Source organism: Muntiacus reevesi, chromosome 4 (assembly GCF_963930625.1).
Source record: "Muntiacus reevesi chromosome 4, mMunRee1.1, whole genome shotgun sequence".
Taxonomy (NCBI): Eukaryota; Metazoa; Chordata; class Mammalia; order Artiodactyla; family Cervidae; genus Muntiacus; species Muntiacus reevesi.
In genome coordinates, this window is record NC_089252.1 from 108,610,852 (window position 1) to 108,621,449 (window position 10,598).

The 10,598-nt window shown below is 49.0% G+C and overlaps 1 protein-coding gene across 6 annotated transcripts in view; it reads right to left on the minus strand.

Annotated features, from left to right (window-relative positions):
* DAG1 (dystroglycan 1) overlaps positions 1-8,460 on the minus strand; it is a 48,851-nt gene extending 40,391 nt beyond the window's left edge. For 2 of the 6 annotated variants that reach the window (XM_065933700.1, XM_065933696.1), the window contains exon 1: positions 8,149-8,457. The gene's annotated coding sequence lies outside the window, so the exon portion shown is untranslated. Of the gene's footprint in view, positions 1-8,006 lie in introns of all 6 variants that reach the window. The other 4 variants (XM_065933695.1, XM_065933694.1, XM_065933698.1 and 1 more) reach the window with 3 other exon arrangements.
* Between the last annotated feature and the right edge of the window lie 2,138 nt (positions 8,461-10,598).

Sequence of the window (10,598 nt, forward strand, 5' to 3'; positions counted from 1 at the left end):
CCACAAGAATGCTGACCAAGACATGACAAAATCCGAGGGCAATCACAGCACAGGCCCCGTGGCTGAGAACACTCCTGAATGGCAGGGCGGCCTGTGAGGACACGAGAGCTCGTCGGGCTCGTGGCCCCCTCAGCATCCCGTCGCCACAGCAGACTGAAGAGGGCCACGGCAGGCCGCACACTTAAGTGGAGGGCTGTGCACAGCCCACAATGGGCCCCATTCTCCCTGGAAGCGCGTGGCAGGAGGGGAGAGGGGAGGCCGGGACATTCCTTCACCCCCTCACATGGAGGGAAAGGCCACAGGCAGCCCAGGGCAGCAGAGGCCTGCCGAAGGAGACAGCCTGAGCAGCCATTTTCCTTTCGAGCTGCACACGCCAGAAAGGACCCCTCCTGAAAAGCCAGAAGGGAGTCCTGAGGCGCCACCGGATTAAATCATGTGAATTAGGTGGCCTACACAGGTGTCCTCTCTCTGGTCAACAGCGTCCAGCCAGAAGGGAAAAAAATCATACACTCAGGCACCCCACGGTCCCCGTCAGCCCAGGGCTCGTGCTGCAAGAACAATCAACTTTTCCTGCTGAAGATTTCTTCCCAGGGCCCAGGAATCCAGTGACTTTTTAGACTACTTTTAAAACTGGATAAAGCACATGTTCAGACTGGCAAACACAGTGTGTTAAGTCTATACTATTGACCCTTCTGACAAAATATTGTGATCTTTTCCAGGTAAGCAGAAGCAACAGCTGGGAATAACCCAGAGAAGGAAAGGAGACAGGAATTCTGTTATCTGCGCCTTTAATGAATTCTATTTTTAGATTTTTAATAAAGAGTTTCTAATCTCCTCCTACCAAATTTCTCTCCTCAGGCAAGTCAGTCTTCCCAACATTGCTCAAAAGTCTAAAAATAAAAGACACTTAGTCCAAGATGCTTAACATAACAGGTAGAGCAAAGATCTCAACACTTCCTCATTTTTTACAAGACCCAGAATGCCCCCCTGTTCAAGGACTACTCATCAGGCTAGTCTCCGCTATTCAAAAATCCAGTAAGTGAGGCTCCCTGAGGTCAGAGCAGATCCAATGCAAAGACAATCCACCAGCCCAAGCAGAAACAGGCATAGGATATTTATAGCGACAAGAGATGAATGCTTTTTGAAAGCATTTCTTGTATAGTAAGGGCCCAGAAAATGGATGGTGTACCACGTGCTGATTAATAGCCAAATAAAAAGAAAATAGTATTTGCAATTCTATCACTGACTTCATCATTTTCCTTGGCAAAAACTGGCTGAAGAATCAACCCAGCCCTGGAGAACAGCTAGGCTAATTAAAAGAGGCATTTCCGAAAACCAAGGCAGAACTGGATCACTCTGCCACAGACAGCCTTGGGAGCCTCCTTAAGTAATCCTTTATCAACCTCTGGAATCCCTGGGGGAAAAGTTCCCAGTACAGTGAGAAGTAAAACAGAGACAACTCTAACATTTGCCAAAACAGGCAACCTCCAATTCCACGAATTTGTTTCAATGCATATACATTAACACCAGCTATTAGAAAGGACTCCGTAAGCAGCGCTTCTTATTTGTGGATTCCCATACTCCATACACAAAAACTCAACATCCACAGAAATGAAGAGCAAATGCCAAAACAGACGAAAATGGGCACTGGCCTCTTTCTCCCTGAGTATGATATATCCTTCCAAAGGCTTCACTCGTCCTTAAGCTTCCCTCAACTGGCACACTCCCCTACACTTAGGGTATCCGAGGGCTGTGACTACCTCAGGAAGAATGAATCTGTGGCTACACATACCCCCAGTGGCAGGGAATATTGAGTCTTCGCCTCGATGCAGCTCTAAAAATTACACACACATGCAAGTCACAGAAAAGGGACTAGGGAAAATGTACGCAGTGGTTAAAAAATGACATTCAATACAAACCTGCCTTACTTGATGTTATAAATGGGCTCCTTCAAAACTGTAAGTCACACTACATTTTTTCAAAAAGTTTTATATTTAATATTGTGGAGGTAAGAAAAAGATTCTTAAAAAAAAACAATGTACAAAGGTGTCAACTGCAATATTATCTACTATAACTAAAGTAAGATTAACAACCGTGTAAGAACTGAAGACAGGTTAACCATCAGAAATGATATATTTGTAGAACAATGAATACTATAATGCTGGGAGGGCAAAAGCAAGATTAAAAATTAAATTTTAACTCAGTAAGAATGCTGCCCAAGGGCCATCTCTGGAGAACACCCAGGAATCAGGGGATGCCGGCTGCTTCTAGGGAGGGGAAGCAGGGACTGAGGGGATAGATCGAAAAGAGATTTCTTTCCCCTGTACAAAAATCCTTTAGAACTTTTTGAGGTTAACCATGTGTTAGCATTTGCTATTTAAAGAAGGAATAAAGTTGGGGAAGACAAGAGATTTTCCCCTTACTTTCAACTTTTATCTTCCACGTTTCTTTTTTTAAATGCATGTATTATTTAATACAGCTTTTGCTCCACTACAGTGTTTTAAAATTCCATGATCATTTTGCCAAGTACGTGATTATCCCTCATCTTGCTTTAGCAGCAATCTCCCTTTCCAAGTATCTTTCTTCAGGCTCTAGCGCCAGGCTGCCTTAAAAGCCTTATCTTAAGGGGACTTCCCTGGTGGTCCAGTGCTTAAGACTCCTCACTTTCACTGCGGGGGGGACTAGGATCCCACATCCCGTGCAGTAAGGCCAAAAAAAAAAAAAAAAAAAGTCTTATCTTCCTGGAGAGCAGAAGCCCTACAGGAAAAGAAGGAACCAATATTGGTGAATGTCCACAACCAAGGCAGCATTACATACACCACAACCACCACCTCCAGAGGAAGTGGGGCGTGCCACTCAATCTGCCCACACCACCAGCCACCCTTTATTGCCAAAGGATGACAACGAAAATGAAATGTCTTCTGTAGAGTCAATCCAGGATCAAAAAATTATAAACAGTTTCAAAACATACAAAATTAATTCCAATGTCTAAAATTCAGACAGGGGTATTTTCAAAAATAATTAGCTCAAGAAGGTATAACTGAGAAGCAAAACCTCAACACCATTAAATGCATCACAGGATGTGTAGGTTAAAGACACTGTCATAAAAATGATTTTTTATATTCAACTGATTATTCCCATTAGAATTCTACTTGTAAAATATAAATTAAGTCAACATACTACAAAAGTTCATTTAGATTTACTTCACTCCAGCAGAGAAGACAGGACAGTTTCATCAACTTAGACATGCTCAGTTCATGATACTGTGTCATGGCATGCCATCCATCCTTCCACCCTAGACCCAGAGCAAAGCTAAGAAAATGCTTAGCTCTCTCAAATCCAAGGAGTGGGAAAATAGGAAACCCTAGTCACTAGGGCTAAATTAAGCCCTCTGGCTGGTGTAATTTTGTAAACTACTCTAAAATCCTATTTATAGAAATTGCTATCTGAGCAGTATCACTGACTAAATGATCAGAGTGAAGAGTGGTCACAAAGGCGAAGCAGGTTATGAAACTCACAGGAAGACGACTTTAAATTAGTGCCCAAAGGCAAGGGCACACAAAGACCTACTGGGAAATGACCAGATTAACCACTTGCATATACAAAACCACCACCATCTTGTTCCAGGACTGGAGTGTCAACCCAGGAAAAGCAGAGAAAGATGGGGTTAAGCAACAACAAGTAACACTTGCAGAGGCACAGAAATACTCCTGAACATGGAAGACGGAGAAATCCTTGACCAATACACAGAGCACCTAGAAGCCCACATTATCTGTATTCTCACTCTGAGTTCCCTTATGGTTCAATACTCTAGTCCCACTCTGGGCCCCCTTCCATGTTCACATCAGCATTTCTTAATTCTCTGATACTCTGGAAGCCTCCAGCCTCCAAGAGGCTACCCTCTGCAGTGGCTCAAATCTAAACAACATATCCCGGAACCTGGAATATTGAATCAAACTTCTCATTGTTGACTTCCTACACTGGTTAGGGGAAAAAACTCTTAAGACAGAACTTCCCTAGTGGTCCAGTGGCCAAGACTCCGCTCTCCCAGTGCAGGGGCCCGGGTTTGACCCCTGGTCGGCGAACTAGATCTCACATGCCCGAACTATAAGACCTGGCACAGCAAATAAAAGTAATAAACAAATAAATCTTAAAAAAAAAAAAAAAAAAACTCATAAGACCTCACTCTTATTCTTGCCCACGCGCAAAATGAGTCTACCACCACTTGCCATTCAGCTAGGCTAGTTATGTGCCTCTTATCAAGAAGGTTATTAAAAAAAAAAAAGAAAAGAAAATATGACCAACTTAAAAAGGAAGCATGGGGTAAAGGGGCTCCAACGTCACGCCATCATGGGACACCTAGTCTGCCTTGCACAGGTCAAATGTGCAAGTCACTGTCAATTCTTTACCTGAAATTCAGTCTAAAGCTACATTACACCCACCATGATTCTGAGTATCCAAGAGAATAGATGTTTCCCTCTACCTATCAAGTGGGTCAACAAGTTGTGCTCTCTTTCATAAATTCACCTCTTTTTCGCCCTGTTGCTTGCCAGCCACAGAAACTCAAGCCTTCCCCACTTCAGGCAGTCTAGGGGGCCTTCTTTTTAACTTTTTTTGTTGTTGTTGGCCATGCCACACACCTTGTGGGATGTTAATTCCCTGACCAAGGATTGAACCCAGTCCTCTGCAGTGACACGCAGGGTCCTAACCACTGGACCACTAGGGAGTTCCCTAGGGGCCCTTCTTTATTCGGAGTTTCTCAAGTCCTCATCAGTGCTTGGCTAATGCAGCCTTATATCCTCATCTTTTTACTATCTCCTACCTCTTTCACTCATTGGTAGATCCCCGCTGGTACAAGCAGGTCCCTAACATCTGCTGAACTGGGTCATCTTGAACTTTCTTAATCTCCACTGCCCTGCTGACCCCTGTTCGAGTTCAGAGCCACCATCTCCCCAGTGGACCACAGCAGTAACCAACCTGTCTCTAATCCAGCTCAACCTCAAGATTCACATTGGGGGCGCACTTCTGAAAACCCAGAGCTGATCCCAACACAGTTGTGTTTTAAGATCTCCAAGGTTTCCTGTTCTTCCATAACATCAAACTTCTCCATGTGGCCTTCTCTCTCCCACTCAACCTTCCAGAACATTCAGAAAAAGAGCCCAGCCTTCTCCCCCTGGCCCCTTTCCTCTGTTCATTTTTCTTCCACACAATTGTGACCTTCTTGCCACCACTCCTCCATCAATCAAACCATTAACCCTTCTTGAAGGTCTAGCTCAAATGTAGTTCTCCCCTAAGGTCTGTCCTCTCTGACCTAGGACCCAAGTTCATTGGCTTACTTCAGTACAGTGCCCAGAGCCACCAGCTCAGGGCTCAAGAAGGCTCTGACAAACCCTAGATTTCTGAGAATGGCCCCTCAGAGCATGTTCCTAGAGTTCCATGTGGGATCACTGATCACTTTCTCATATCGTCCCAGCATTCTGCCCACCGCCAAACACCCAGGCTTGGTCTTTGTCAGAGAAGGACCCAACTGAGACCACCATTATTAGTCTGCTACAACACAAACACAGATGGGTATAGCCAAACGCCCAACCAGAGTTCAAATCCTAATTCCGCCACTGTGTGACCTTGAGAACATTCCTTCATCTGTGATTCAGTTTGCTAAGCCACTGGAAAGGACTCTCAGAAGCATTCACAATAACGCATGTAGAGCAGAAACTCAGAAGGCCCTTGACTGTGGTGGTGTAGATCTACTGCATCACTGATCCAGAGCTCAGGAAAGGCTGGAATGACTGGGAGGTTAACATGCTCTCATCTGCCTCAGTAAGGATGAACACATATCTATTAACTTCAGGGGTTAATATACTGCCCAAGAAAAACTGCGATGCCCCCAGTTCAAATGAGAAATAAGGCTGTTAACAAAAAAAATGCCATGCTTCTCCTTTCGTAAACAACAACCCCAGTCTAAGTGGCTCTTCAAATTCCACCATATTCAATGTTCAAGAGATACTACCAAACTTACAGAAGAGGTGATTTAAAGCCTTGGTCATGTTAAATATTCTGGCCCACACATTCCTGAATAGAGCCTCCTCCCCCACCACAGCTTGGAATTCCCTCTGCTCAAACTTTTCAGCCAGTCTCCTCAACTGGCTCCTTCACCCTCATCTGTCCTCTAAAGGTTTAACTCAGAGACAGAGGTCCTTTTCCCATCCTCTCCCACCCACTACCTATGTGGCCACCAGCAAGACCTTTCTAAACATAGGTCTGGGCCACACCACTCCACCGAGGAAAACCATTCCCAGTCTCTGGCACCTTGAATGTGAAGTCTGAACTCCTTGGCACAAGCGAGACGCCAGGGGCCCCCACCTCTCAAGCTGGAGGACTCACAGGTGCTATCTTAGGCACTCATGTACATATGGTTCCCTGGGTCAGGACCTTGCTGTCCCCTAGCTAATTTCTGCTGGCCCTGCAAGCCTTGGCTCAGGAATTCCCTCTCTCCTCAGGCTCCCAAGAACCATCTGAGCGGGCAGACACTATCAATCATAGGTTCCCCATCCCCCACTGCCCACCATACCGACTTCCATAAGGGCAGAACCAGGCTCTTTTATAGGGCTGGCCAAAAAGATTGTTAGGGCTTTTCTGGAAAAGTGTATGGACAAATCTCAATGAACTTTTTAGCCAACCCAATACATGGGTCCCTTGGATCTACCACAGAATCTGGTAAGTAGTGAAGCCAAGTATTTGTTAAATAAATGAATGTATTTTGCCAAATCAATTTTTCAGAACAGTGAAGACTGGCTCTCTGCCTCTTTCAACAGAGGTACACAGAAACACAAGCTTTCATGTTCCAACCAGATGTTTGTTGCTCAAACTGCATTGCTTACATCTCCTTTCAAACAGTATCCTGCAGGCCTTCAACAGGCTCATCGAACTCCCTCCCCAAATCTCACTGCTCCAAGAAATGGCTCCTCAATCTCCTTTAAGCATGCAGGCTAGGAGCTCTGATTACTTGGCTCCAAGGCCAGCAAAGTTCCATTCAACTTCATAATCAAACTATGCCTCCCATGTTGAACTCTTCTTTTTATTTATTTATTTTTGAGCTCTTCTCTTTAAAAAAAAAAAAAAAAAAAAAAAGGATATTCAAAAATTACCTCTCAACAGCTAAGCATAAAACAACCTGATAAAGTTACAACAACCCATCTACACCAAACTCCCAAACACCTGGTAGCACATTGAACTCTTTATCTGAACTGATGCCCTGTAAACACCACCTCCCTGCACAGAAGTCTGGCTTCCAAGCCAGGAATCATGTCTACTCGCTTATTTAGGGAAACAGCACGCCGGGCTCTTAAGTTAGAACTCTAAGCTATAACCGTGTTGTCCCAGGCTGTAGCTCTCACCAAGGCCAAACTTCACGGTCACCATTAAAACTCATTCTGAGGTTCACAAGTCGAAGAGCTTCTCAAGTCATAGAGATTAAAATACTCATTTTAAATCAGTAGCTGAGTTGTTATGAAATTAACTTGAAATTTACGGCAGAAGACTTCTAAACACAGAGAGCCATTTCTCCGGAGACATTTTCCCAAATATTCCCACAGGTGAAGATGGTTTTCCAAACACTAAGTGGAAAGGTGAAAAGGTAGCAGCAGGCTTCCAAAGAAGCCCCAAGTGTGTCCGTGTGTGAAAGGGTGACCCCACGCCTCTGAGCTCAGGCTCCGGCAGTTGCGGCGCCCTTCCCCGCCTCCTGAGCGGGCTCAACGCCCCATCCTCGGGATCTGGCCAAGCTGGGAGGCGCGACCCTCGATGGAAGCCCGGGAGGCAGTCCGCAGGCCGGCCGCACACGCCCGCTGCCGACGCGCAGGCCCCGCGTTCCCGGGAGCGCGGGCCGGGCTGAGGCCTGGCCCACCGCCGCGGCGCGCAGCCCGGGCCCGGTCTATGGACGCCCCCAGCCTGCGCCTGAGGGGCCGAGAGCAAGGGACGGCTCTACCCGGGCCCCGCCGCCGCCTCACCCGCAAGGACGTCCGCGACCGTGTCCCCGCCCCGGGCCAAACAGCGAGCAGCAGCAGGTGTTCCTCGGGAGGCTCCGCCGGAGACAGAGATGGGGGGCCCGAGCAGGCAGGCTCGGCGGCAGTGCACGGGCGGCGCACTCACCGAGCGCCGCCGGGCGGGCCGCGGCAGGTGCTCGCTCTTTCCGGCCGCGACACGCTGCCGCCGCCGCTGCTCCCCGGGGACTCGGCGCGAAGCTCCCGCCGCCGCCGCCGCCGCCGAGCCCCAGGAGCGCGAGCGCCGCACCGCAGCCTCCGCGCGAGCACGTACCGGGCGGCGAGAGGGCGCGGAGCGCGAGGGCGGGGCGCGAGACCGAAGCCTAGCAACCCCCTGACACGCGAGTGCCGCAGCCAATCCCGCGCCCAGCTCCGCGCGGCGCCGACCGGCAGTCCCCGCGACGCCCGCTTCTGCCTGCGTCGGCCGCCCCGCAGCGCGCCGCACCCGCGCACAGGCCCCGCCCCCGTCCGCGCCGCGCCGCTCATTGGCCCGCCACGCCCCCACTCGAAAGGACACGCCCCCATCCTGGAAATCCCGCCCGCGGCCAGCCGGGTCGGTCCCCGGGACACGCCTCGGCCCGTTCGGGTCGTCCGGAGAGCGCAGGACTGTGGGTGGGGGAGGGGCTCCCCACCCAACCTCAGGCATTTGGGCGTCTGAGAGACATCCAGCCTACCCGGGTGGTCAGGCTGGATAACTTGGCCCGGCCGCAACTGGCCACCCATAGACCGCCTTCCGCCTTCCTGATTTCCCTCAAACTCAGATCAGGTTATTTGTAAGCCAAGAAAACAGTCAGGAAGCGTCCTCCAGATTGGAACGATGATGGCCCCGTTGCCCGATTCTTATATTGATGAGGAAACTGAGGCGAGGGCCGGAAGAACAAGAAGCCGACCCCTCTCCGGGGGGCCTAGCCCCCAGCAGGCGGGCGCGTCCGGGAAGCGCCTCAGGCCTGACCCTCCTCCATCCTCCTCCTCCTGCCCTGAACACCCGGAATCCGATGCCTCCTCAGGAGCCAGAAATAGCTCTGACCCGCTGGCACTGGTCACTCACTAGAGGCCCCACATTCTTTCAGGGAGTTGGGTGAATAAAGGGCTGGGAGTTACTGCTGAGGTCTGTCTCCCTTCAAGGAGAGGGTCCTAAACACTCTCTCACTCTCCCCAGGGCTTACCTAGACCCACTATCTCAAAGGCCCCAGACTCCACAGATAAGGGATGACTCTGGGGATGCGACCTGAGGTGGGCTCTGTTCCCCAAACCCTGTTCAGGATGGTTCCATCCCCTTCTGGGCCTGGGGCCAGCCTGGAATTCCAGGCCCGCACTCTTGTCAGCAAGTACATTCTGAACACAGAACTGGCTGCTGCCTGCCACGGATTCCTCCCAGAGAATCCCAACAGCTCTTGGTCTCCCCTGCTTTCTCCCCCTCGATAGGGAGAACAGGAAGAAGCAAATTTCAGAGAGCAAAAAGAACGCCTTGTCTCCAACACACATACCTGTTTGTGATTCTTTATACTTAAATGCAGAGGCTCCAAACTTCATTCACTGGAAATGAACTGGAAAAAGAACTAAAAACCAGGAAAAAGTCCCAAATTCCCTAATCATCCCTTGAATGTTAAGCCTAAAAAATGGATGGCCTCTCAAATCCAGATTTAAAACTCTGCTGCTTCATAAAGGCTAAAAATGCAGGAATTTATTCAGGTTTATAAACAGAATACGTTCTTTCATTCACTCCTTCAGTTTACAGAGTTTCCCTCCCACCCACAAAGACACACCAAACACTGCTTTGCAGCCTGAGATTCTGCTAGGTATTTTAGTGTCTGACTATATAATTACATATGTGTGTGTGTGTGTGTGTGTGTGTGTGTGTTTTCCCAAAACAAAAGACAGCAGTGAGTACAGTCCTCATCTCTCATAGCATCTACACAAGCTGCTGTGTGTGTGTGTGTTTGTTAGTCACTCAGTCGTGTCCAACTCTTAGTGACCCCATGGACTGTAGCCCGCCAGGCTCCTAGAGTGGGTTGCCATGCCCTTCTCCAGGGAATCTTCCTGACCCAGGGATCAAACCCGGGTCTCCTGTGTTATAGGCAGATCCTTTACCATCTGAGCCACCAGAGGAGCCCAAAGACTACTAGTTGCTCTTTGGTCCTCACTGACCAGCAATGGATGCTAGAGTAACACTCCTTCTTCATTTTTGGTACTGGTCTTGCTAGTTGAGGCACCAGGCTTCAATCTGGCCTCCAGAGTCCCAGCACCCCATCCATGCCCAAGCTCCCCCAGAGCTCCAACCAAGAGAAGGTCACTGCCTTGACTAACTGATGCCAAAAGGTGGGTTAGGCCCTTCCTAGTCCTAGGAGGAAAGGAGCAACAGCCAGAGTTTGCCTGAAACCCTTACAGCCAAACCCTTCCAGTCCTTGCTTCTCCAGGTTTGGGGCTCACTTGGTGATGCTGTGGTCCCAGGCTGGCTCTGATGCTCTTCCCTTCCCCCAGTCCTCCAGCCTTGGCAGATCCTCCCACAAGGCCAGAACAGCTGCGAGCCCTGGGCCTCATTGCTGGCTTTCTTCTTTT